General features: G+C 45.3%; 2 long non-coding RNA genes across 3 annotated transcripts; one reads left to right on the forward strand and one right to left on the reverse strand.

The window, feature by feature from the left end:
* Positions 1–4,968: 4,968 nt before the first annotated feature.
* LOC131925075 (uncharacterized) lies at positions 4,969–17,304 on the reverse strand. Of its 2 annotated transcripts, none has more exons than XR_009383146.1 (4): positions 17,244–17,304; positions 8,544–8,694; positions 5,981–6,101; positions 4,969–5,515 (listed from the first exon to the last, which is right to left on the reverse strand). It is a non-coding gene; the product is annotated as an uncharacterized LOC131925075 (long non-coding RNA). The 2 variants fall into 2 exon arrangements; XR_009383145.1 differs by having other exon boundaries at positions 4,969–5,639.
* On the forward strand, positions 14,856–16,050 carry LOC131925076 (uncharacterized). Its single transcript, XR_009383147.1, has 2 exons — positions 14,856–15,315; positions 15,403–16,050. It is a non-coding gene; the product is annotated as an uncharacterized LOC131925076 (long non-coding RNA).
* Positions 17,305–27,568: the final 10,264 nt, after the last annotated feature.

Here is a 27,568-nt window from a genome sequence, read left to right on the forward strand (position 1 = left end):
ACACTGCTCAACTGCAGGCTATGCCTGCCCATCACAGTCATCCAGGACAGGGTTACCATGGTGATGCTTTACACTGCTCAACTGCAGGCTATGCCTGCCCATCACAGTCATCCAGGGCAGGGTTACCATGGTGATGCTTTACACTGCTCAATGCCTGCCCATCACAGTCCTCCTGGATTTAAGTCTTCATTACAAACAGCATTCCAGCAGAGGGGATTAAAATGTCTCAGAGGGGGACAGCTTCATTTGGACTAATAGTGGCCCTGGTCCAGCCCCCTCTAATACTTTAAATCATAAGCAAGTGATATAAAGATCAAATTGAGGGAGATTCACTCTCACTGACCATGTTAGGTGAATAGTCCTGGATCCTATATCTAAGAGTTGTGATGTATCGTGGTGACAGTATAACGTGGTGGCTGTATATGGTGCCAGCAGTGGTACTATAAAGCAGTGGCCATAGTCACAGCCTATCTCAAGGGTCCATTGCACTGATCCTCTGTGGGCTAACCCCACTGTCTGCAGCCAGGGTTCCCATGTTTTCACATTCCAGCTTCCACATTGATTCTGTGAAAGCCAGGATTATTCCAGCTTCTGGCTTTTATCAAACAGCTAGACAGACATTCATAGCTAGAGAAAGACTCACAACCATGCAAAAACTACCGTCTTCCTTAATACAAAGTTTCTCAACCTGTGAGTCAAAACCCCTTTCACGGGGGTCACATATCAGATATCCTGCATATTTAGATACTTACATTATGATTCATAACAATAGGAAAACCACAGTTATGAAGTTGCAATGAAAATAATTTTATGGTTGGGGGTGGTCACCACAACATGAAGTACTGTATTAGAGGGTTGCAGCATTAAGAAGGTTGAGAACCACTGTTTTAATACACTTGTTTCTTTGTTTTGGCAGGAACTATAACATGCCCTTTTTGTGTTCTGCAGTAGCTCTGGTGCCTCCTTCAATCTCTCTCTCTCTCTCTCTCCATCTCCATCTTCAGCTGATAGCTTCATTCCTCACCACTGAAGGGAACGGGAGCAAATGAAACACATCTATACCCATCTCTCACTTTCTCCTCCCGTTGCCATGAATTCTGGTCCTATTTTAGCGAACCTTTCACTTACCTACTAGAGTTCATGTCCTTTCCCCTAACCCAGCACCGCACTCATAACCACTGTCTCCCACACTGCCAACTCCCCCTCTCTCCAGAGTATTGCTGTTTCGGTCAGCATCATTATAACCTACAAATGTTGCTGTTAAATTTAAAAACAAGATCTCTTCCAGTCCACCTGAAGCACCCTACTTAGAATCTCTGACATGACTCTAAAGCTCATGGGGGTTAGCCAGCCACCTATAGAGGCTGCTTGTATCAGTGTCCTCCCTATACTGTTCTCGCCATGATATATGTTCATTTTTAATGTGACTTACTTTCTCTGCCTTAACTACTATGGTTATAGCAGTATATTCACTGATTCACTTCAGTAAGCCTTATATACCATTGTATGCCACAGAACATCAGCTTTGACAAAGGAAAGAAATAAGGTTAATACGGTTGATGTCCACAAAACTCAACAGTATTTAATGTGCCCTATCACCTGAAAGCAGCTTATGGGATGATAAAATGCCCCCACTGAATCCTTGGAAAGGTACAAGTTTGGAACCAATACTGCTGCCCTCTGGGGGTGCCACACTGCAGGATGAGTGTATGATCTGAACCAGCAGTCAACACGTGGAGCTACGTCCACCACCCTAAGACACAGGCAATGAAATGGGGGGAGAAAGGTACATCCCGAGTGACTATCCCCAGTAGTGGCTGTGTGGAGTAGCGGCTGAGTCTAGCAGTGGCAGCGATACCCCAAAGTGGTCATGCCCATATTCTGGACTGGTTCCCTCTACTCTCAAGCCACCCTGGCTTCTGCCATTTTCCAAGTCATGTTCCTCAGACTTTCCTGTCTGTTCTGTGACATGACATCCCTCCATGGCCTTTCCAAAATCCTCTCTCAGCCTGAGCTATGCAGCCTTGATTTCTATTACTCAAAACCAGACACACAGGCTACCTTGGAAGGCTCTACACAAAGATGATTCAGAAACCACTTGCAACCTACAAATGGTAGTTTCATGGCTTGAAAAAAATTGAGCATTCAGTCAAGATCCTGGGTGTAGTATTACAAATGAATGACCCCATGAATGAATGAAGTATGCTTTGCCCTCTTCAGAATAATCAGATGTGTGTTTAGAAACCTAAGCAGTGAACTCAACCCCCCCCTTCCTCGTTCTGTCTGACCTGGTGGTCTTGCCAGCCACAAAGGTGGCTCATAGTCAAAGCAATCCCAGAACAAAGTGAGGGCTTTGGGCTCCACGCTTCTTTCTTTAGGGATCGTGCACAGTACAAGTGACACTGCTCTGGGCTCCTAAACCATTTACTGATTCTTGGGTTCACCGAACCCAGGGCCTTGCACTTGCTAGGCAAGCGCTCTACCACCGAGCTAAATCCCCAACTCAAATTCGTATTTTAAAAATTGGGGTACAAATTGAAGTGATGCCTTTCAGTACGCTAGTACCCTCAAGGTGGGGCTGCTGGGATACAGAACAGAGCATATGCATGGTCATTTTGTGCCTAATTAGACCTTTCTTCATATCAAAATCACCTGAAAATGAAAGATAAAATCCAGCAGGTTTAAGAACAGCACAGGACCCTGGTCACCACCTTCTGCTGTAGGATAAATGGCTCTGGTGCTCAGGAATACACTTAGAACAAAGGCAAAAGGAACTAGATACAGGCATGCTCAGACTGCCTCTTTTCTCGCAGATATAGTCATGAAAACAGGTCCTCCTGATGTATCTACTTTGGTAAGTTTATGAGTTTTAGATGTGTGGATAAGTTATGTGTTGATAGTCTATGCCTCGGGGCCCAGACTGGGCAGGTGGTGGCTGTTGATTTGTATAAACATGACATAGCGTCCTTCTACCTCAAAATGACGCAAACTACTGTTCAGTCTAATAGTGCCCCTTGTTGGTGGTCCGGACTGAAAGCTGTGGAGAAACTAGAGCAGTACCTGGTCTCTGCAACAGGAGTGACCTCCCAGCATCTGAAATTTAGCTCTGGAAAGTTCTGGACAGAGGACTAGGCCTCCTGTAGTGGAGGAGCTAGGCAGAGGGGGCCTCAGAGTGTGGGCTCTGGGTTGGTGAGTCTGATGTGCACTTGAAGGATCTGCTCCTTGGTAAGTCCTTTGTTATCTCTAAGAATTAGCTGTCCTCAGGAGATTCAGTCTGTCACCAGGCAATACAGGCACAGATGTCAGAGCATTTGTGTGTGTCGGGGTCGGGGGTTCCTGAAAGGCCTCCTGAGTCATCAAAGCGTATTAATCTAAATGCATCATCATTTTGTTTTTAAGACCTGTGAATTTTAGAATTCCTTGAGTGGCAAATCACACACACACACACACACACACACACACACACACACACACACACACAAATGAAAAAGCAAATCAATCTGGCTTAAACAGGAAAAAAAAAAAAGGACAGGTGTGCTGGACTCCTAAATATTAAGATTCAGGGGCAAGGTTGACTTCTGGCATGTTTGGTCAGCTCCCCTGGGCTTCTCTCACCATGGCAGGACCACAGAGCTTCTAGGCTCAAATCTCCTCTTCTACCACTAAAATTGGAAGAAGAAACACAAGGTTATTTTCCCCAAATTATGACAAATACCACCTTGGTTCCCATCATGCTGGATTACATCATCATCCTTGCACCTGTCACTCTGGCTCTCAGAAGCACCCAGAAGACCTGCTGAGACCTGGCAGTTGAGCCCCTCCATGAAAGCTGCTGGTTTTGTAAACCCCATAGAGCCTGGGCCTCTGAGTCACAGCCAAATTCCCAAGGAGCCTGACACCAGCATTCAAGGCATCTGACTTTGAAAATCACCGCTGTGCATTATGTGTTTTATGTTTGTGGTTAGCTGCTCTCCATCAAAAATTAAGTTCTCAGGGTGAGGATGTGGCTTATTGGTAGGGTGCTTGTCTAATATGCATGAAGCCCTGGGTTCAATCCCAGCATTGCAGAACCCAGGTGTGGTGGTGAATGCCTGTAATCCGGCACTAAGGGGGTCTTAGGTAGAGGCTGGAAGATTAGAAATTTAAGGGTCATCTTTGGCTAGATGAGATCAGCCTAGAATCTATCTTCTAAAAAAAAAAATTCTAAACAACAACAAAGTTCTAAATGGTCATTCTAGCTTCTAGAACTCTGACCCCTGCCTTCTGGGTTGCTTAGAAAACATTTTACAAAGAAAATCTTGTGTGTCTGCACGTAAGGACAATGGGCAGGTTGACATAGTCCCTTAGTTCTATATGCTGAATCGAGACAATCGTTTGCACAGTCATGCTCTGAACGATCACAGCAGCAAGAAGAAGATGCACAGACATTGCCTCCCAAACGCCAGGAAGGCGTCAGCGGAGCTGGCAGGGCTCCGGTTACATGGCGGCGGACTCTGGAGTCTTGAGAACACGGATTTCTAATTATGTCAATAGGAAAGAAAATGAACTCTGTGGGGCTGAAGAGATGGCCCAGACAGAAGCGCTTGCATCACACATCTGAGGACAGGGGTTCAATCCCCCAGAACCCACATTCCAAAAATTAAAAAGCCAGTGTGGTGACACAGGCTTGTCATCCCCGCACTGGGGAGGTAGAGATGGGCAGATCCCTGGGGGTTGCTGGTGAGCCAATGTAGCCTAATAAATGAGCTCCAAGTTCCAGTGAGAGACCTTGTCTCAAAGGACAAGGTGAAGAATGGCACCTGAGGCGGACCTCTGGTCTCCACGTGATGCATGCACACATGCACCTGTACATACATGAAGTCACACAAACGTGCACATATGCCCACACACCAATAACTTCATAAAAAAATAAGATATTCTCCTATTGGGCCATGAGGCTTTTAGGACTATTTTATATTCCAGAACTTCCTGGCTCCTTAAAATGTCCAGTAGGTCCCTCAAATGCTGTCATTGTATAAAAAACCATTGCTGGAAACGTCCATAGTTCATTCCTGTCTTCAGTGTCCCTGTTGGCTGGATTATGCTGGGAGTGGCGGCAGTAGGTGTCTCCCCCTGGTTGTTACATTGTTTCCAGTTCAGAAAAAAACTACAAGGAAAAAAAGGACCAGCACATTTTGCCAGCCCTAGGAAGGAAAGAGGGCAGTATGTTTTTGTGCACACATACGGTTTCTGTAATATCCTTTTAAACACAGTTTGACCTCGGCCTTGGATAGAGACTTCTTGATCGTGGGCAGCAGGCACCGAGAACCCACCTCTGCCCCAGGCAGAGAACACCTGGACTTGATTTGTGGCCCTGAATGGAGCCCTGTGCTGATGGGTGATTTTCATACCACTGCTTTGTTGGCTGACCTCCCCAGAGCTGTTCCCTCCACACACAAGCCAGCTTTATATGTTTTCCAAGTGGGTGGTGATCTGGAATCCATAAATAATAAGCAGGGGAGGGAAAATTACGAGCCTAAAATAGAAACCAGAAACGTGTGTTCATGGAACGGAGCTGCCCCTGAAGCACGTGGTCCTTCCCTCTGAGATAATATGGCGGCCGTGGGGGTGTCCACAACTGCCACACCACACACCAGAACCTGAGAAAACCAATTCAGACGGCTTGAATAGACTTATGAGGTGACTGCCCCCCACCCCTGCCCCTAAGCCCTACCCCCACCCCTGCCCCTAAGCCCCACCCCCACCCCTGCCCCTAAGCCCCACCCACACCCCTGCCCCTAAGCCCCACCCACACCCCTGCCCCTAAGCCCCACCCACACCCGCACCCCTAAACACCCCCCACCCCTGCCCCTAAGCACCCCCAACTCCTGCCCCTAAGCCCCACCCACACCCACACCCCTAAACACCCCCCACCCCTGCCTCTAAGCCTATTGCTTGGTTATTTTCGCATCACTGAGATCAAAATATCTGACACGACAACCTAAGGGAAGAAGATTGGTTTCGTTTCGTGGCTTCAGATGGCCTCAGCCCATCATGTTGAGGAAGGCGCCCCAGGGAAGCTCAGCTCACAGTGGCAGCAGCAGGTGGCAAAGACTCGTCACCTCGTGGTAGACCAGGAAATGGAAAAAGAAAGTCAGAATCAAGGGCTAGGCATGAACATCAAGGGCCTGCTCCTGGCGACCTACTTTCACCAGGTAAGACCCTCCTCCTAAAGATGCCACAACCTTCAAGGACAGTGTCGTCAGCTGAGGGACAAGCTTTCCAAACAAGAGCCTGTGGAGATGTTTCAGGTTAAACCATGGTTCCTAGGCTACAAATCTCACCGCATCATACTGAACCATACTCCTGGATACTGAAAGTATTCGCAATATGATAATAAGGAATTGTATATTTTGACATATCTAAGTGCAAATGCATTGAAAATACTAGGCAGCAGGAATATTTAATCTTCATTTTAATCTTATGGAATTCCCCAACACTCAAGCCGTCTGTCACTGACAAAGTGTCATTATGTCATGCATAGTTTTGTTTAAAATCAACTCAGCCATCTGGGTCCATTTTCAGATGTACCTCCCTGTGTGTTTTTTCTGTCTTTGTGCATTTATCTCCCTCACATCTACCATAATCACACTATCCTAGGGCAGTATGTGGCTCTCATAATGTGCCGTGACCAGAGAGAACACTAGATGTTAGGCATGTTTCCACTCATTAGCACTAGGAGAAGATGAAATAAACAAGAGAAACACAACCCAAAAGACCTATCACATAATACTATATTTTCTCTGGGAAATGTTTCAGAATAAAAACTGTGATGAAAACAAGGCTCTTCCAAATGCATTTTTTCTCTCTCTCCTTTTTATTCTCCCTCCAGGGTGTGTATGTAAGATTGTGCATGGAGGCCACAGGTTGATGATGTCATGTATGGAGGCCACAGGTTGATGATGTCATGTATGGAGGCCACAGGTTGATGATGTCATGTATGGAGGCCACAGGTTGATGATGTCATGTATGGAGGCCACAGGTTGATGATGTCATGTATGGAGGCCACAGGTTGATGATGTCATGTATGGAGGCCACAGGTTGATGTCATGTGTCTTCTTTGATTGCTCTTCACCTTATCTTTTTAGACAGGGTCTCACACTGAACCAGGAGATCACTGACTGGCTGGTCTCACACTGAACCAGGAGATCACTGACTGGCTGGTCTCACACTGAACCAGGAGATCGCTGATTGGCTAGGCTGGTCTCACATTGAACCAGGAGATTGTTGATTGGCTAGGTTGGTCTCACACTGAACCAGGAGATCGCTGATTGGCTGGTCTCACACTGAACCAGAAGATCGCTGATTGGCTAGGCTGGACAGTTAACCCCAGGGACCCTCGAGTCTCCCAAGGCTCTCCAGGTACTGGGCGTACAGACCTGTGTCACTGTACCTGGATTTTACATGGTTCTGGGCTCTGAACTCAGGTCCTCACATTTGCATATCAAGGCCTGTTTTACCAACAGTCATTTCTCTAGCCCCAAATATACTTCTTGGATATGATTTCACCTTCACACAGGTATTGAAAGGGGCTAGAAGTCGTAGGGGGGCAGGGAGAGCACTGAATCAAAGATGATGCACATGATGTGAGACTCCTCCAGGCTTTCCCTGCATGCATTCTCACTCAGCTCAGCACACTCAAACCCCAGGCCCAACTCCTGCCCAATCCAGACAAAGTCACCATTTAGATGCAGCCATATGATACAACCCTCCCTTGTGGATGAAGGAACTAAACAAGTCTACCGGGCATTTCCTTTGTTATCTCTTTTCCAGCCCAAGAGTTCCCTCCCAAAACTGTAATTTGGAGACTTGCTATCAACCACCCTCTCAGCTAGTTCTGTCCCTGGGAAAGTACAGGCTTTCACAATTGAGCCTGACAGCTATTCATTCTGCCTCCAGGTCAATAAGATGCTTTTGCTCTCAGCAGTGGCCCACATGGCTGACTCAGGCAGAATCTGCCATCTCTAGGCACGCCTGAATCCCAGAGCCTCTCTGCCTTGTCTGAGCTAAGGCAGCATGCTCTTGATTCCCTCCATCTCTGAAGCCTGCATCTCCTCCATCACAACATCTCCGTAGCCCTCTGACTCCTCTTTCCTGTGAGTCCCACATCCTACCACCCCACCTCACTTCCCTCTGACACTCCAGCAACAACATTCCACTTATGGTTGAAAAGATTCAGGGTCCTTCTTTGAATGATACATATTAATAGGACCTCAATATATCTCCCCAGACCTGTCTCATCAGCCAAACCCATGCCTTCTGTGGTCCTTCTGCTACCTTTCATCACCCTATCCATCCCAGGGGTCTTCATAAGTAATTTGGTGGGAGATGGCTATTATAAGGGCATAGGACTTTCAGTCATCCTCCCAGCAATCCTGCGGTCCAAGGAAGGACCCTTCCTCATCATTAGCTTTGTCCCTGGCTGACCTATGCTACCCTCCCCCTATCTCATTCATACCTACAGTAATGGAAACCTAATTTGTATCTCTGCCCAGTGTTTTTACCATTTCCGTGCATCTGGTTTCTACAGGGGAGCAAGAGGGAGTGTCGATGAGCTCATCAGCTCTTGGCTGAAGGGGTTTTGTGTCATTCACAGCTTTTCATAGAGTTAAACTCATTTCCACTCCATCATTCTTCCTCTTCTCACTGCTTCCTCTGGATTGGAGAAGAAATATAGTGTCTATGAAAACATGGCTGAATGATGAGGAGGAAGTCAGGAGTTCCTTCCACTACCTCCAAAGATCACCAAAGGGGACTTACCAAGAATGGGGGGCTCCTTCTGACACTACACAATCCCCTCAAATTATGTCATTTTCTCCCTATCTCTGCTAAAGCAATCTACGGGAAGACTTTCTGCCCAGCTCCCCTTCCCTTGACCCTGTTTCTCCCCTAGTTTTATGCCTCCCTGGATTCTCCAACCATGTCTTTCCCTCCAAAATCCTTATTATTGAAATTAAAGGTCTCTAGGCACAGAATTCCTCTCTCAGACCCACAGATATACACACAGGCATGGAGTTCAGACATGTGCAGGCATGCATACCTGTACACACATTGCAAAAGATTTACTGCCCTGAAATGTTGCTACTTTTACAGATTTATTCTTTGAAAAGTAACTTTTTCCCTTCTGGGACAGACCTGGAAAGTGCTGGTGGGAAAGAGAGAGGCCTTCATATTTCACCAGCCCACCCAGGTTCCAGCCAGCCTACAAAGGAAGGAAGGGATAATGGAAGGGTAGGGGGATACATGTATATCATCAAGATCAAGGACTGGAAATGCTATTCAGTCTAAGGCATTAGAGCCAGAAAACAGATTCAGATCATTTGGGAGACTTATAACAACAACATCTGGTCCGTCTTCAGGTGGATTAGCACCCCAGCTGGCAGCTCACATTTGCAGAAGCAGAAGCTGCAGAGTGATGATTCTCAAGGTGGGGACCAAGAGAGCTTGTACATACTGTCTGCCCACAGCAGGGACTCTGCATCAGAATCCCCTGGGCCAGCCTACATAGCTTTTGGAGATACCAGAAATTCCATTCAGTTACCATTTCAGAGTCTTCCTGAAACAGATTTTAATTCTTTCAACCTGGGTGATACACACAATCCCATGAAGAATGGGGGCTGTCTAGGAAATGTGGGGTACATCAGGTTTTTAGACAATTTCAGCTACCTAACCAAGGAAACACTGAGAAAGGGAGACCCAGATATATCTGTAGACACCTAGGAGAGAGTCAGAGTAGTGTTTTAGCATGCCCTGAAGAGCTCTAGAACTCCGTTTATAACTGCAGTCTCTGGTTGTCAAAAAGCAAATACAGGCCTGGATTGCATCACAGATGTGTCTAGCGGGCAACCAAAAGAACAGCACAGTTCTTCCTGGACCCTGCCAGACCCCAGGGGTGGGGTCAGGGTTCAGTTCTGAGCATCACTTTGTAAGAAGGATGGTGGCAAATTAAAGTTCATCTAGAGAACTGTAGGCACTAGAGGGATGATCTCGGAGCAAAGGCTCTCATTTCCCTGAATAACTCTAAAGAGACCAGTGATTTTACATTCTACCCTGTACACAGAGAGAGAGAGAGAGAGAGAGAGAGAGAGAGAGAGAGAGAGAGAGAGAGAGACCCACCACCATGTAAAGAACTGTTTGAGTCACTACTTTCTTCATTATACTTAACATTGTAAAAATTATAATTGGTTGTTTGAGTTGTGTGTATCCCTTTAAAGGTTTCTTGAGAGAGGATTTTTTTTTTTTTTTGTTATTGTGGTTTGACTACGAAATGCCCCCTTAGGCTCATGTGTTTAAACATTTGGTCCCCAGCTGATGGTAGAAGCACATCATTGGGGGAGGGCTTTGAGATTTTTCAGCCTTGCCTCACTTCCTATTCTCTTTATTTTCTTCCCGTGTGTAAATGAAATGTGATCATCAGCTTGCCGACTACTAGACCCACCCATAGTCCTGCTGCCCTGCTTCTGCTGCCAGGATGGAGTGCATCCCCTCTGCAATTCTAAGCCAAAATAAAGCCTTTTTTCATCTAACTTGCTTTTATTAGGTTATCATATCGCAGGAACAGAAAAGTAACTAATATACTAGCACATCTTCATGGTGCAGTGTCTCCAATGTATGGAACAAATCTTAGCCCACAGAAGGACTCTAGTGAGTCCTGGTTGAGTGAGTGAGTGAGTGATGAATGAATGAGTGAGTGATGAGCAAGTGAGTGAGTAAGTGAGTGAGTGAGTGATGAATGAGTGAGGGAGGGAGGGAGAGAGGGAGGAAGGGAGGGAGGGAGTGACGAGTGAGTGAGTGAGTGAGTGAGTGAGCAAGTGAGTGAGTGAGTGAGAGATGAATGAGTGACTGAGTGAGTGTGTGAGAGATGAATGAGTGAGTATGTGAATGATGAATAAGGGAGGGAGAGAGGGAGAGAGGAAGTGATGAATGAGTGAACTGGTCCAATCTCTAGATCCTTGGAGTCTAATAATCTCACCAATACAGACGGGATTGGAGAGTAAGGAACACCCCACATAGTGTGTGTTTAGACTGGAGGAGGGGAGGTGTTTTAATATCAGGCATTTTGTCACTTATTCCTCACAACCTAGGAGGTCATGCCGTTATGACATCTATTTTCCAAATGATCAAATTGATTCACATAAGTGGGAAGAAACTTCTCTAAGTTCTCACAGGCAGAAATAAGCGTCCAAGTTTGAAGTGCCGGTGCTAACGCTGAGTTATTCTCACTGCCTTGCGTTACAGAGATGGCTGACCACAGGGACACACCTGTGACATCACTCTTCATCTCAACATACTTGCTGAGCTGGTGTGTTAGGATACGGGTTCTTCAAGAGCAGAGACGAAGGTGGCTCTCTCTTTCTCTTGAGAAGGCCATTGGACATGTACAACTGCTCTCTCTCTCTCTCTCTCTCTCTCTCTCTCTCTCTCTCTCTCTCCTATCCCTCCCAGATTTTCCTTAATAAATTCCAAATAACTGTGCTTTATACCAATTTGTCCTAAAATTCTCTTCTGTGGCATAAGCCAAGATCCTGGTTGCACCTGAGCAGGGCTCTGAAAAGCTCCTCAGGCTGTGCATCTGGTACTACCTGGCTGTGTTTTCTGCTGCTGCTCTGAACCCTGAGAGTCTATGAGTGTGAAGCTCTTATAGAAACAGCTGCCTCCCCTGCCACCTGCAGATCTTTGCTCGGTGTGTACAAGGCTTTAACTAACTTTTTCATTTTACGGACCTGGAAGTCATAGTTTTCTATTCAGAGGGAGAGGATAGGAGCGAGAGTTATTGAGATTGAGCCCAGGACTTCGCACATGTTAAGTACGTACTCTGTTACCAAACAACTATAGCTCCAGCTTAAGGTGGCTATCTATTGTTTTGTTTGTTTGTTTGTTTTATTTAAGTTTTTTTCATTTTACATACCAACCACAGTTCCTCCTCCTTCTCTCCTTCTCCCACTCCTCCCCACCTCCCCCCACACCACCCCAAAAGAAGGGAAGCAGAGTTGTATGGGACATAGAGCAGTTCCCTAGAGTGTGACTAAAGGCTTGGAGTGTGGCTCAGGGGCAGAGTGCTTCATGTGCAAGACCCTGAATTCAATCCACAGCGCGCGCGCGCACACACACACACACACACACACACACACACACACAAATGGAAAAAAGGGAGGAACAAGCCAAAACATACTATATGCTATGAAAGAAAGACAAATCTTTCCAACAAATGATGCTGGCTAGGAGACTAGATTCCTTTCTCCTATCATGCTCAAAAAACCAGGTCAACATGGATCAAAGCCCTAAATCTTGAATTTCAAACTATGAAATTGCTTCAAGTAAACACACACACACACAAAGCCACTTAGGGCCCTTAAAGTTCAGATAACCAAAGCAGAGTTAGACAAATTAGAAGCTTTGGCACAGCCTAGGAACAGTCAACAGGATTAAGAGACGACCTACCAAGCATGAGAAAATGTTACCAATGGTAGATCTGACAAGGAACTGGCATGCAGCAAGTATAAGAAACTTGAAAAGCTGGACCCCGAGAAGCAAAGAATCCAGCTTTGAGATAGGCTAAAGAACAAAGCAGAAGCCAAACATGGTGTCTCGTGCCTGTAATCCCACCACTGAGAAGGCAAAGGCAAGAGGATCCAAGTTCAAGGCCATTTTGAACTATACAGTGCATTCCAGACCCGCCTGAGCCACAGAGTGAGACTAGTTCCAGTCCCTTTGGTGGGAAGGTCTCAGCAGAAGGGGCACAAAACAGAGCATGGACTACAGATCACAAAGCACGGACTATAGATCACAGAGCATGGACTGTCGATCACACAAGATGCTTACCTGAAAAGGTTCAAGGTTTTGGTTTAGATACACAGCACCAAAAAAAAAAAAAATACACAAACATTTTTCAAAATACCAACAGCCAACAAAATAAATGAAACCACACTCCATTTCACCCGTCATTGGAAAAATGAAAAAGTCAAATGAGGTATTATCCCATCCCAATTCAAACGGCTATCATCCTAAAGAAGGAGGAGGAAAAGGAGGAGGAAGAAGACAAGGGTCAGGGTGGGGATGAGAACGGCAGACACTGGAAAGGATATAGAGAAATGGATCCTATACACAAGTAATGACACTGTGAGTTTATACAAGCATTATGGAAAATACTGTGACAGTTCCTCAAAAAAAAGTATAAATAAATAATAAATAAACTAGAACTAGAATTACCAACCAATCCAGCAAGTCCACTCCTGGGTATATATACTCAAAGGAAATGGAGTCTTTCTACCAAACAGATAAGCATCATTCAGAACAGCCAAAATTCACTAGCAACCAAATGCCTTTCACTGGGTGAATGGATGCAGAAAGTGCAGTCTTGAATAGTGCTCAGCCATTAAAAGGATGAAACTCTGTCCTTTGCAGCATGGATAGAGTTGGAGGCTGTCTATTGAGTGAAAGAAACCAGACACAGGAGGACATAGACCACATGTTCTCGCTCAAGTATGGAAACCAGTATGTCAGCCTAGAAGAATGGTAGAGAATCACGGTCACTGGGGATGAGGAACGTAGAGGGGAGAGAACAGAAGCAAATTAAGAGGGATTTTTAGGGAATGAGAAGAATGTGCTGAGTGGGGGGAGGATGATTGAAGATGGGAGATGGATGGATAGACATGATCAGCGTATGATGGATGAGTATATAGAGCATCACAGTGAGTCCCATTAATTTCAACATTTAATAGGTATTGATGATAATAACATCAAAAGGGGCAGATGCCAAGGCTGCCTGTCTATTCTCGTACCAGGAACGATGTAAGAACCCTCTTTGTTGAGTGCTAAGTGAGCCGATTGCATAAACCAGCCATCTCTTCTGCCTTGAAGTGTTTACGGTAAAGTGGTACCCCAGTAATGTGGGACGCTCCAGAACACAGCATAAGAAGAATGGACTGGGCATTGCTCAGTGTGGTGGTGCATGCTCATAATCTCAGCTACCCGGGAAGCAGACAGGAGGAGCAGTTCAAGGCCAGCCAGGGCTACACAGTGTGCTCAAAGCCAGCCTCAACAACTAAGAGAGTTGTTGTCCCTGTCTCAAAAACTAAAAGGGCTGAAGACAGCCCTCTGTTCAATCATCAGTACAGAGGGGGAGACATTTTGATTATTTTTATGTAAAAGATGCTCTTCTTAACACTTCTGAATTAATTTTAAGGCTTCCAGAAAAAAATGAGGTAAGTATGACTACTATCCTTACTTTACAAATGAGTGGACAGAGGTTCAAAGAAGGTACGTAACTGCAAAGGGTCACAAAGCCAGTAAGTGGTAGAGCCAGACAGACTGACTCCAGAGCCTGTACACCATCCAGTGCACACTGCACAGGCTTCAGATGACAGATAACAAGAGGCACCACAGAAGATGCATATATCTGAATCCCTAATGGCGTCACACTGTGTTAACTCCAAGAGAAAGAGAATGGCCTGTTTGAAGTACAGCATCATCAAAGACAGACTTCACATGTCCACAGTGAGAGCATCTACATGCCCTTGCCAGCCCTTCCCCTTCTGCTGAGACCTTCCCAGCAAAGGGATTGGAACTAGGTACATATGCCTTCCTGACCCCACCTCTAGAGAAGTTGTGTCTTTCCAAAACCACAATGCCTAAGAAGACTAGGAAGCACAGCTAACATACCACTTAATGACATGTTGGTCAACAATAGTGACCTCAATAAGATTATACCACCTGGTGACATTGTAGCCATCTTAGTGCATGTCTGATTCTTTATGGTGTCACATAAAGTTATGTTAAACTGCCTAACAATGCATTTCCCAGAATATATCCCCATGTGAAGTTAGGCAAAACTGTTGGTGCTCTGACAGAGCTTAGCAGAAGACATCGTCACCCCAAGGAACAAGTGGCATGATTCAAGGCAGAATGAATGGTCCAGGAGGCTCCTCTCCCTTCAGCAGCATCACCACAGAGTTCCATAAGGGAGGGACACAGGCTGAGTTCCTGAGTCAGGATTTGGCTACAGACTAACACTCAACTGATCCTAAGGGGCATGAAGGAGGAGGAGCCTCCAGAGTGTCTTGATAAGCTGATTTTTATGTAAACGTGAAGACATGGCTGTAAATATTGCACACCGAAAGCTGTAGGTATATGTAGGAGCCATCTAAAGAAAGGGACATGGAGAAACTGTCCACGCTGGCCTCCTGCCACCAGCAAAATGGTGCCAATGTAACTCCACAGGGATGTGAAGCCAATGTTTGTGAAAGCTTCCAGAAGAGGAGAGGCAAGAAGGACACAGTAGGTTGACCTTTGTTACACAGTTCCACCCTTCCCCCAGTAACCACCTTGAGAAGTGTAGGACACTCACTTTTCAACGTCCCGCAGGAAAAGAATGAGCACCTGGCGAGGGCAACCGTTTGCCTGTCAACTGGAGGAATGAGATGAATGCGAGGAACCTTCATGCATTTTCAGAAGGGGAGACAGGAATTACCTAGCTGCGCTTTGTAGAACTCAGCTGGTATAAGAGGATGTCCACTGACCTTCCCCATGAAGCATCTGTAATTACGGCTGCAGGGGAGCAGTCACGGGCACCGTGAAATAAACAACAAAAGAGCCATCAAGGAGCCTGTGCTGCATACAAAGCATAGAAGCTGTGTGACCAGCATACGCCATCGCCTCCTTGGAAACGGTGCAGTGTGCTAAGATGGCTATGCTTTGCAACTTTTCTGCTTGCATCAATCTCCAAAATCAAATATAATTCAAATGTCAAGTGTGAGAGGAGGAAGGTCTTAAGAGGCTTGGAGAGCACGTGGTGAAACCATTAGTGTTCACTGTCAAGTTAAACGGATTTAGCATAACCATGGAAATACATCTCAGACTCTGTCTGTGAGCATGTTTCCAGAAAGGCTTAACTGAGAAGGCAAGATTCATCCTAAATATGGGCAGTACCATCTCAAGCACTGGGTCCTCAGACTGCATGATGAACTGACTGTACCTTCAAACTGAGCCGAAAATAAACTCCTCCTTCTGTAAGTTGCTTTTATTGGCAGTTTTGTCTCAGCAACAACCAAACTCATACAAATGGCCACCCTCAGTCTGCTTTATATAAGCATAAGGGAAAAGTATATGATTACAATGATGTATAATTGAAGGTTAATGTTAGGATGGGGGAGGGTCCTTGAATGTCTATATTGGTTTTAGAAGTCAGTTTTGGTAACATTGACAATTTGACAAGAACAAGGTCTGTGGCTAGGGGATCCTGTGCCTCTTCTGGTCCCCATGGGTGCTGCACTAACATAAGCAAACACACTCACACATGTACACACATTTTTTTTTTAATCTCACATACCAATATTAGTGAAAGGAGCTAAAACTACCTTCTCCCAAAGCATGGCTTCTGGGTGGTTTTCTCACTGGTGAACTATGTGGAAGCCAGAGCTCTATGTCTGTTCACCTTCCACAGGGTCACCAGGTCACCAAGCTGACTCGGTCAATACCTGCCTTCTTACTCCTAACCCTGCTGTCTGTGTTCTTGGTCCTGTGTGGTCAGGAGTATAACCTTTATGTGTGTTCCTCCACCTCACACAGAAGGGGCTCATGTGCTCCTCCAAGGAGAGCCAACTACAAAGAGAGGCTTTGTACATGGCCTTCCATTCCTCCACTAATCAATCTCTCTTCACCCACGCTGGAATTTCAGATCCAGCACACACACACACAGAACTCCCCACATACATGTAAGCACAAACACATGAAGTTGTGGCTAAAGAGGGATGGAGATCAAGACAGTTCACTAGGGGGACTGTCTAACATTTTTTCATCTTTTTCCCACGAAAGTCAAAGCCTTCAGCTGGACATGGTAGCCATTCATATATTCCTAATATTTGGGAAGCTTGGGCAAGTGGATTTCAATTTCTAAACCAGCGTGGGATGCATAGTAAAACATTGTCTCAAATAAAGGGAGGAAGGGAGGGAGGGAGGGAGGGAGGGAGGGAGGGAGGGAGGGAGGGAAGAAGGAAGGAGAGAGAAAGAAAAGAAAAATTCTTATCTCTTGCAAACGGAGCCACAGTTTTACACACACACACACACACACACACACACACACACACACACACACACACGACCTCCCCAGGTCTCATGCATCAACCTATTTTCAAAGTACTCTATTGAACTCAGAACTAGTTTGGTATTGGTCCAGCTCAACTAGGATTCATGCCTAACACACTCACAGGTTGAGAGAGAGGAAGGAAGTGTCACCCACTCCTCCAGCTATCAGTCCTGAGAGCTGTCCTTTATGTTGTCACAATGTCTCAGCCAACGATCAGTCCCTCATGTTGTCACAATGTCTCAGCACAGTCCTCAGGGGCAAACAGCTCTGGTTTCACTAATCAGTCTTTCTTCTGGCAGCCACACTGCTCCAGAGAGCACCACCACATGCTGTCACCATCAGAACGCCACATGAATGATGCCCACAGAGATGCAGCATGCCATAACCACTAGCAGTAAATGAACTGATAGTGTTAATCGAGCAAGGGCTACCACTACCCTGATTCTGTGTTTCCTATGGGGTCTATCTATGGGATGACTACTGTAATGTCTACATTCCAACCTAAAGAGTAAATGAGACCATCTGAAGCATCAGTAATTGCTAGTAATTATCATATCTCAAGTCCACAAAGGACCCCCAGAGACTATTAAGTTCTAGGGGTCCAGATTCTTCCCCATCCCTCCCTGTATGCATCATTTGCTCTCCCAGCCTATCACAAAGCTAGGTGACTACTTCTTATATAAAATCTCAGTGGAAAGGAGTGAAGGTGAGGGGAGTAAAGATGAAGTTTTGATCAGAGCACAGGAAAGAGCTCATACCCCACATACCATGACACCTCTAGCCTGTCCCTTGGCCTTAGTGTTCTACCATTCCATCATGATAACCAAGGAGACATTAGACCTTCACCCACACATCCAGGCAAGGCATTTGTTCTGGATTAACAAACGTAAGAGTTAGATACAACAGACTTGGACTTGGATTAGTTACTTTTGTGTCACTGTCACCAGATACCCGACAGAAACAGCAGAAGACAGGAAAGGTCTGTCTTGGCTCACGGTTTCAGACGGTGGTCCATCCATCATAGCGCGGAAGGCATGGCAATAGTCACAACTGTGGGAGCGTGTGTTGGAGGCCATTCACAGCAGACCAGGAGGCAGACTGCAAGATGAGAACCAGGGCCAGGATATACCTTTCAAAGAGCTGACCTTGTGGTCTGCTTCCTCAGGTAGGCCTCTCCTCTTGAAGGTCATCACAGCCTCTGAATAAGGTACCACCAGCCACCGGCTGGAGAACGTGGGTTCATAACATGAGCCTATGGGGGACATTTCAGGTTAAACCCCTATCATTCACCTTATGATGTATACAGTATACGGCTGGCCATACACAGATACAGTAGTCTATCTTGGGTGAACTGAAAAAAGACACGTCAACCTTTCCACTAAAGCTTGTAACATGAGATGGAGTTAGGGAGTTTATCTTCCACTGAGGCTTCTCCCAACTCTAAAATCCTTTATCTGTGAAGGTACTCTACAGGGTTTTCTACTGCAGCCTCCATGGCCCTTACAGGCAATGCTTTCTAAGTTATTATTTTGTGAGAACTGTTTGAGTCACAGTTACCTTTCTGTGTGTCTATCATTCCCAAACTGACCATGATGGAGGTACTTTTATTCAAACCCAAACAAAATTAATGCCAAACAGTTGGACTAGCCCTTTAGTTGAATCAGTAGAACCAGCACAAAGTCCTCCAAGACTTCAAAGTTTCCAATCCCAATCCTCAATCCTGCCCTGGCATCCTAGCCTCTGTCTTTCTGGGCCCTAGGTTTCTCCCAGCAGCCTTCCTGCGAGGTGGTGTATCTTGCCCTTGGAATGACCTTGACTTTGATCCGCTGATTCCCTCGTCCACTCCATGCCCTGGAAGTGAAGTTACAGATGGTTGTGAGCCACCATGTGGGTGCTGGGAACTAAACCTGGGTCCTCTGTAAGAGCAACAAGTGCTGTTAACCACTGAGCCATTCTCCAGCCCCTATGACATACTTCTTAAGCAGAATTTTTTAGTGACAGCAAAAGGGCATCCCAAGTCACAGGATAACTGCCCCCCCCCGTGTTCTCCAGAGTCAGTCTTATTCAGTGAGAAGTCAGTTTACGTGCACAGCCTCACCATGCCAGAGAATGTTCCCAAAATGCTTTTTAAACATTGCCCTCTCTAGTAGTCAGAGTTCTCTAGAGGACCAGAACTGGTAGAATGAATATATTAGCAGAGAATTTGATTGGCTTAGACAATAAGGTTGGAGTACTCCGACAAAGGCCGTCTCACACCAGAGAGACTAAGACCTCAGTAGCTGCTCAGTCCACCAGACTAGCTGCCTTGCCACTTCCAATCTGGCTCCGAAGGCTTAGAGGATGCCTGGAAGGGTACTTGTCTTCAGTCCACAGTGAAAGCCAGAAGGTGGTTCTAACATCGGCGAAGGAATCAGCAGTAGCAACAACACGGTAGATGAACTCAACAGCAAGAGTGAAAGAGCAAAGCTTTCCTACTCTGTCGTCTTACCTTGGTAGCTTCCAGAAAGTACCACCCACATTTAAGGTGGGTGTTCCCACATCAACTAAGGCAACCAAGACAAGCCCCCACAAACCAACACATGTTGATAATCCATTGAGACCCTCTCCCCAGGTGATGCTACGTTGTAACAAGTTGACAAGACCAACCATCACACCCTCTAAAGCTTTTAGGAATAAAAGCATGGGTGAATAGAGGGCACACAGCCCAAAATATCCCATACTGCTCACACATGTACAAAATGCCCCATACATGGCACATGATTTTCAAATCTCATGGTTTAACCTAAAACCTCACTGGAACTTGACATTCTGTTCCCAGGTTTACCAGCACTCACATTAGGATCCTGAGATACTTAAAATGATTTCTCACTGAATAAGACTGACTCTGGAGAACATGTGGATTGTCCTGTGACTTGGAGTGCTTTCTTAATGTCACCAGGAAATTCTGCTTAAGAAGTATGTTGTGTATCTGGAGAGGTGGCTTGGTGGTTAAGAACACTTGCTGCTCTTACAGAGGACCCAGGTTCAGTTCCCAGCACCCACATGTTAGCTCATAACCACTTGTAACTCAAGTTCCAGGGCTTCTGATGCCCTCTTGTGAATTCTGAAGGCACCAGGCACACATGTGGTGCACATACATTGCCCGCAAAATTCCCATACACGCAAAATACATCAACCCTTTTTTTAATTTTAAAGAAGTGTGTTCATGAATCTATTTTAAACTATAACAGGGGCTGGAGAGATGACTCAGTGGCTAAGTGCACTGGCTGCTGTTCCAGAGGTCCTGGATTTAATTCCCAGAACTCACATGATGGCTCACAACCATCAGTAACTCCAGCCCAAGGGGCATGATGCCCTCTTCTGGCCCCCTCTAGTACTAAATAAATATAGGAATATATGCATAGGAATAAAGGTAGGTAAAGCACCCATATATATAAGTAAAACAAAGAGCTAGTGGGAGCTCACAGGCTCTGGACTGACAGCTGGGGAACCTACATAGGATCGAACTAGGCCCTCCGAATGTGGGTGACGGTTATGTGGCTTGGTCAGTTTGTGGGGCCCCTGGCAGTGGGACCAGGATTTATCCCTAGTGCATGAACTGGCTTTTTGGAGCCCATTCCCTATGGAGGAACACCTTGCTCAGCCTTGATGCAAGGGGAAGGGGCTTGATCCCGCCTCAACTTGATATGCCAGACTTTGTTGACTCCCCACGGAAGCATTACCTTCTCTGAGGAGTGGATGGGAGGTGTAGTGGGGGAGAAGTGGAGGAGGAGCAGGAAGTGGGGAGGGAGGGGGAACTGTGATTGGTACGTAAAATGAAAAGAATTTTTAAGTAAAAAACAAGTGTGTATGGAATAAAAATTTTGGATATTATTTTTTTAAATAAAGTAAAACAAAAATAAATTTAAAATTATGACAGTCCTTTTATGTACAAGGGAGACCTGTTGAGAAGAGGGTTCCAGAGAGAGGGAAGGAGGAAAGAGAAAAACTGGGAACAAAAACAACTAAAATTCATTATGTAAATGTATGAGCCTGTCAAATAATTTTTTAAAAAATGAAAGTAAAAAGCTGTGACAACAAGCCGGCCCCGAGGGCACGAAGCACTGGTTAGCTGAGTTTTGCAGTTGAGAAAAAGGTAAATAAAGCTGGGGCTGCACCGTCCCACCCACTCCAAAAGGACTTTGTCCCCCACCCCCTCCTCTGTCCCCTTGCCCCACCCTTCTGCCCCCATGTTCCACTTCCACGCCGCACATGTCATCCTTCCCAGCCCCGTCCATCAGAACCTCTTATTCCCTCTCATGGTCCCTTCTAGTCCTCTGACCTCAACCCACACTCACTCTCACATAAACACACACATGTAAAACCTGGGAGCTGGGACCTGCGTAGGAGAGAGCACACGCCGTTTGCCTTCCTGAGCCGGAATCGCCACATTTAATATAACATTTCCCAATCCCAGCCATGTTCCTATAAATCCCCTAAGTTTGTAAGGACATCGTTGTGCTGCTTTGAAGAAGGTAGAGAAAAGGTATCCCAGAGAAAAGGGCACTAAGAGGATCTGGAAAGAGGAACGGAAGGGCACAAAGGACAAAGCTGGATCGGTCCCAGTTTCCCTGGACATCCTCTGGATCAACAGAACTGCCCACTGCCATGAGCAGCCTGTGACACAGGAAGGCCAGATCCTGTGTTTGCCTCCACCGCTTGAAAAAACAGCTTCCCTCAGCGAGTCCCTGAGTCAGCACAACTCTGAGGGAGGATGTCTCTGAGGAAATAAGGAAAACAGAATCTTCCTCGCCACAAAGGACAAAGTCAGTTGCCCCTTTCAACCCTAGCAGAGAGAGAGCCATGTTCACTGTCCTCATGGTTTCAGAGGGAGAAATCAAAACAGCCTGGTATGTTCATACCATGTTTATGTAGTCGGCACGAGGTCCACCTAAAGAGAATGGATGTTCTCTCCTGTGAAACGGAATCATGTGCTGTGGTTAGTACACTGCCTGGGTACCAGTAGTGTGAGGAGGGGCCACCGAGAACAGCAGACCATTAACAGCAAGAGCAGCAGGATACAGGCTACTAAGGCAAAGAAGTGCGGCTTGGTGGTCACAGAAAGGGGGGTGTGACTCATTCTCTTCCCCTTTGACACAGGGCTTTACTCCCCTTGTTTTCCATTACATCTATTTAAGGTGGATGATATGTTATCCTGATATAGTAACTAATACAGCAAAGTAAGTTAACACGCCCATTATCTCATTCAACTGCCTTTTGGTGTGTGTGTGTGTGTGTGTGTGTGTGTGTGTGTGTGTGTGTGTGTGTGTTGTGTTATGTTGTGTTTCCTAAAAATGTATTCTCAGGGGTTGGGGAATTTAGCTCAGTGGTAGAGCACTTGCCTAGCAAGCACAAAGTCCTGGGTTCGATCCTCAGCTCCAAAAAAAAAATGTAAATATCTAGTATGGAATGCATCTTAGTCAAGGTTACTATCGCTGCAATGAAACATCATAACCAAAACAACTTTGGGAGGAAAATGGTTTATTTGGCTTACATATCCTGAATCACATGGTCCACTGAGGGACACCAAGGCAGGAACTTAAAGTGGGAACCTGGAGGCAAGAGCTGATGTAAAGGCCATGGAGCAATGATGTTACTGGCTTGCTCCTCGTGGCTTGCTCAACCTGCTTTCTTACAGAACCCAGGACCTCCAGCCCAAGGACAGCCCCACCCACAATGGCTGGGCCCTCCCACCTTACTAATTAAGAAAATGCCTTACAACTGGCTCTTATAGAGGTTTCCCCCTCTCAGCTGTGCATTTCCTGGCCCCACCTGTTCTGGTCTCAACGTGTGATTTCCTTGAGACAGTGGTATGCTAGCAAGTGTGACACCAAGAGCATCTTTAGTTTTTACCTCTGCCACTAGAAGACTCCCCCGCCTCCACCACTTAGAGATCTCCTATTACTTTAGTGTAAGCACCAGAATAAATGCGTATAAAGTGGAGCATGGGTTCTGTCATTAACCTGACACTTTAAATACTGACAGACATAGACTTGCCAAGGAACCCAAGGACCTGAAGTGTGAAGAAAAGCTAGTTCAATTGACTAGCAGAGACACAAGAAATAAGGCCTATTGTTATGACACTCAACATGTCATTTCTTTGTTATGCAGCAATAGCAGACTGACACACTAGATCTCAAGGCCTTTGCTAAGCAAACCTCGGTCTACGTCTCTAACTTCATCTCTACTTCTCTTCTACATGTATCTTAGAGCTACTCAACTTCCTGTCACTACAACTAATACTTTATAGAGAAAAGGGTTGTTTGGGCTCACAGTTTTGTGAAAGGTCCATGTTCCGTTGGCCCCATGGCCTCTAGACTTCCACTAGCACATGTGGAGGGGACAACCCAGTCATCTCATGGACCGGAAGTGCAAAAGAGGAAGTTACCAAGCTCCAATGTCCTTCTTGTCCCCAAACACCTGATGACCTGCCACTAGGTTCCACTCCTCAAAGGTTCCACCACCTCCAAATAGCACCAAACTAGCAACCAAACCTTTAACACATAGGCCCTTGGGGGAACACCTTAGATTCTAATCATAGCATTACCTCCATGCCTTAAGTTGACTTAAATCTCACTGCTAACATCTCTTTGTATCTCGGTCAAAACACTGCCCATCATTTTTATTAACACATGAATTATATTTATTGAAGGAGTTCAGTGTGATATGCTCACACAGGTACACAGCATTCATTCATCAAATCCAACCTCACTTTGTCCACCCTTTCCCCCAGTTACAAACCTCTATTAATGACTCATCTATCTACATTCAAGTCAACCTTTTTTTTAGTTCTGACAAGTAGGAAAGAGCATGGAGTGCTCATCTGTGTCTAATGCATTTCATTTTATATTTTCCTATGTTTGCTGAAAATGGTAGAATTTTATTTTTATTTATGACTGAATAATACTTCACTGTATTACATATCACATTTTCTTAATCCATTCATGTATTGATGGGCACCTAGTCTGGTTCTGTAACTTAGACATGAGGAATATTGCCATGTCCAGTGTATTAGTCAGGGTTCTCTAGAGGAACAGAATTTATAGAATGAGTGTGTGTGTGTGTGTGTGTGTGTGTGTGTGTGTGTGTGTGTGTGTGTGTGTTCAGAGAGAGAGAAAGATAATTATTAGATTGGCTTACTGTCTGTGGTCCAGCTAGTCCAACAAAGGTTGTCTACCAACAGAAGATTCAAGAATCCAGTAGTTCTTCAGTCTACAAGGCTGGATGTCTCAGCTGGTCTGCAGTATATGCCAGGATCCCAAAGAAGTAGGCTCTAATGCCAGTGAGGGAATGGACTTGTCAGCAAGAGCAAGTAGGCAAAGGGAGCAAGCTTCTTTCTTACATGTCCTTTCTATAGGCTGCCAGCAGAAGATGTGGTCCAAATTAAAGGTAGATCTTCCCACCTCAAAAAAAATCTGGATTAAAGGTGTGTTTTTCCACCTCAAAAATCTGAATTAGAAGTCAGTCTTCTCACTTCAAATGATTTAATTAAGAAAAAAATCCTTCCCAAGTGTGCCCAGCCCTTTGGGTTTTAGTTAATTCTAGATGTAGTCAAGTTGACAATCAAGAATTGCCATCATATGTGGTTATCGTTTTAAGTGCCCTCTCCTGTTCTACCTCTCAATAAAGCTTTTCCTGATCCTAACTAGAAAGATATGGACCACTCCATGTTTGCTTCCTGGTGACTCTTTCCTCATCCTTAGATTTATTTACTTGTCCTAATTACAAGCTAGAGTGGTCCTCAGATGTCTCGTATTGCCTCAGTAATCATAGAACACAAGCCATGGCTACTTCCATCACAGACCGAAGAGGTACCCACAGGTACTCACTACTATACCTGATCTTGGGACAAATTTGACCCATCACTGAGGTGCTGGCCTCAAGAGCAGTCTCCTGGAGGGTTAAACAACACAAGTCAACAGTAAGAAAATCAGTGTCTCAGGAGAAGACTTTGACTTGTCTACTAGGAAGTAGGAAAGAGGGGAGAACCCCCAATTCATGTCCTCTCCTTCCCTCTGTAGGAGGGTTACCCACTCCATGCAAGCTCTCCAGAGCACCTTCTATAGGACAGAGCTACCCACTCCCCCAGGTTCTCTGGAGCAGCCCTCTGGTTTTCCAACCACTGACATCAGCTTGCCAATGCACTTGCCTTACCTTCCCCCCCTTTCTCACCTCACTTGCCACTTTTCCTACCCTATTGGTACCCAGGATTGTGCCCACAGGAAGGCGTTCATACATGCAGCTTTACCGCAGACTCTGTTCTCATGGCCTACAGCCAGCACACTAAATAAGCATGACCTTGTCCTCCTTTGACCTCATTTCCACCTGTGAGCTTGTGAGTGGCACTTACTTCATTCTGTCTTGTGTTAAGTCTATTTCTAGGACACATCAACTGCTGTATCCTAGCAGGCACTCAGTAATGCTTTCATTTAATGGAACTGATACTTGGATAAATAAATTTAAAAACAAATAATTCTAACGATCAAAATGTATTTGACCCATCAGGTTCCATGATATATATTACCACCAAAGCTTGACTCCAATTTTTCCTTTTTCTGTAAATATTAATACAAAATAGGGTTTTTTGTTTTTGTTTTGCTCTACCATATCTCACTACAAATAGAAATGTAAATACTCACAATTCCTGAGGGGATACAAAAGACAAGGAAAAGAGATGGCTAATAGAGTATCCAGGGATGCATCTGTATTTCCAAAGCCTAAACAAAATAGAAGAGTTACCACCTGCTGCTCACCATCATGACAACATCTTTCTTCCGCCCTCCATGAACAGTTTACTTCCAGACCTTTCTGAACACATCATATTGTCATAAATCACGGGGACATTACTGATTCTGCTTAGACTCACAATCTATCACCACAGTGATAACAGAAGGGAGCATACTGCAAAAGCCAATGTATTATTGATGCAGTCTGTAATGAATGCCCATTCAGTAATTATGCTCCCTCCTACTGAAATTGCAGGAGCATTCGTGTGACATGAATTGAAATGCCTCTTAACAGCAGAAATCAGTCTGAGCATCTTCTGACCTGAATGCACTGTGGCTGTGATGTTGGGAATCTTTACCTAATGTTATCAGAAACCCTATTACCGTGACATTGTGTGGTTTCCTGGTTATTCTTACTCTTTCCCCAAAATCTGCTTTCCAGGCCTCCACTACCCAGACATGGCCCACCCTGGACAGAGAATTTCCCTTTTCCAGACAGAGGCTAAAGGTGTGAAAGGTCAGTAATAAGTAAGTAAGTCTCTCAGATAGGATTACAGAGGGAAAGACGTCTGTGGGTTAAACTTAATTGTCAGCTTGCTGAGACTGGCCTCTGGATGTGCCTGATGAGATTATCTTATTAGACTGATTAAGGTGTGAATATCTGCCCACTGTGGGTGGCAATCCCCAACCTTATAACTATAAAAAGGAGAAAAGGAGCTGAGCACAAGCATTCACTGTCCTCTGCGTGCAGACTACAGCAGTGTCCTTGGCCTGTCACCAAGCCTTCTCTGCCTGCTGCCTTGTCTTCCTGCCATCCTGCTGCACTGTATCCCTCTGGAACTGTGAGCTAAGATGAATGCTCTTTTCCTCAAGATGCTTTTGCTAGGGCATTTTATCACAGCAACAAGAAAGTAGCTAATACAACTCCACAGCTGCTGCCCACATCTCTGTAGGAGGGGCATGGGTAGAGAGAGCCACAGCAGAACAACCAGTGGGCAACAGCCCACAGAACGACTAAGCTGTTTATCTAGCTGAGAACAGCCCACCCCGTCCCAGATGCCCACAAGACCCTTGACTGCATGTGGATAGTTCTAACAACACCTGAAAGATGAAGGCAAACCCAGTGTTTGAATGCCATGAACCAAAGAATGTGGTAGAATCATAGGTACAGTATGGTAATGGTATGGTATGGTACAGTACGGACTGTGAAAACATTAGCAATTGTGTTCTTGGAGTGTTAACTACTATAAGAAGCATCTTGAGTCTTACGTTATGCTCATTGTAGAAGTTTGGACCCCAATCAAGGAGCTTTTATTCCTATCAAAAATAAAATTTTAAATATGGAGAATGTATTTCCCAATACTCTATAACAAAAGAGAACCTAGGAAGAAAACAATTGAGCAGTCACCCAAAACATAGACCATTTAAGTTGGAATAAGACCCAAAACCAAACCATCCATGCATGAAAGAAATAAAGGAAAGCCTACATATTCCTACATAAGCTGGCAGCTTAAAGCCTCTGCCTTTACCTAAACAAAAGCTTCTACTTCCTGATATGTAAAATGGGTCAGCCATGAGAGTCTGGAGCACTCATAGAAAAAAAAAACATATGTGAAAATGTTCCACAAAGTTCTTTTTTTTTTCGGAGCTGAGGACTGAACCCAGGGCCTTGTGCTTGCTA

The sequence above is a fragment of the Peromyscus eremicus genome, chromosome 15 (assembly GCF_949786415.1).
Source record: "Peromyscus eremicus chromosome 15, PerEre_H2_v1, whole genome shotgun sequence".
NCBI classification, from domain to species: Eukaryota; Metazoa; Chordata; class Mammalia; order Rodentia; family Cricetidae; genus Peromyscus; species Peromyscus eremicus.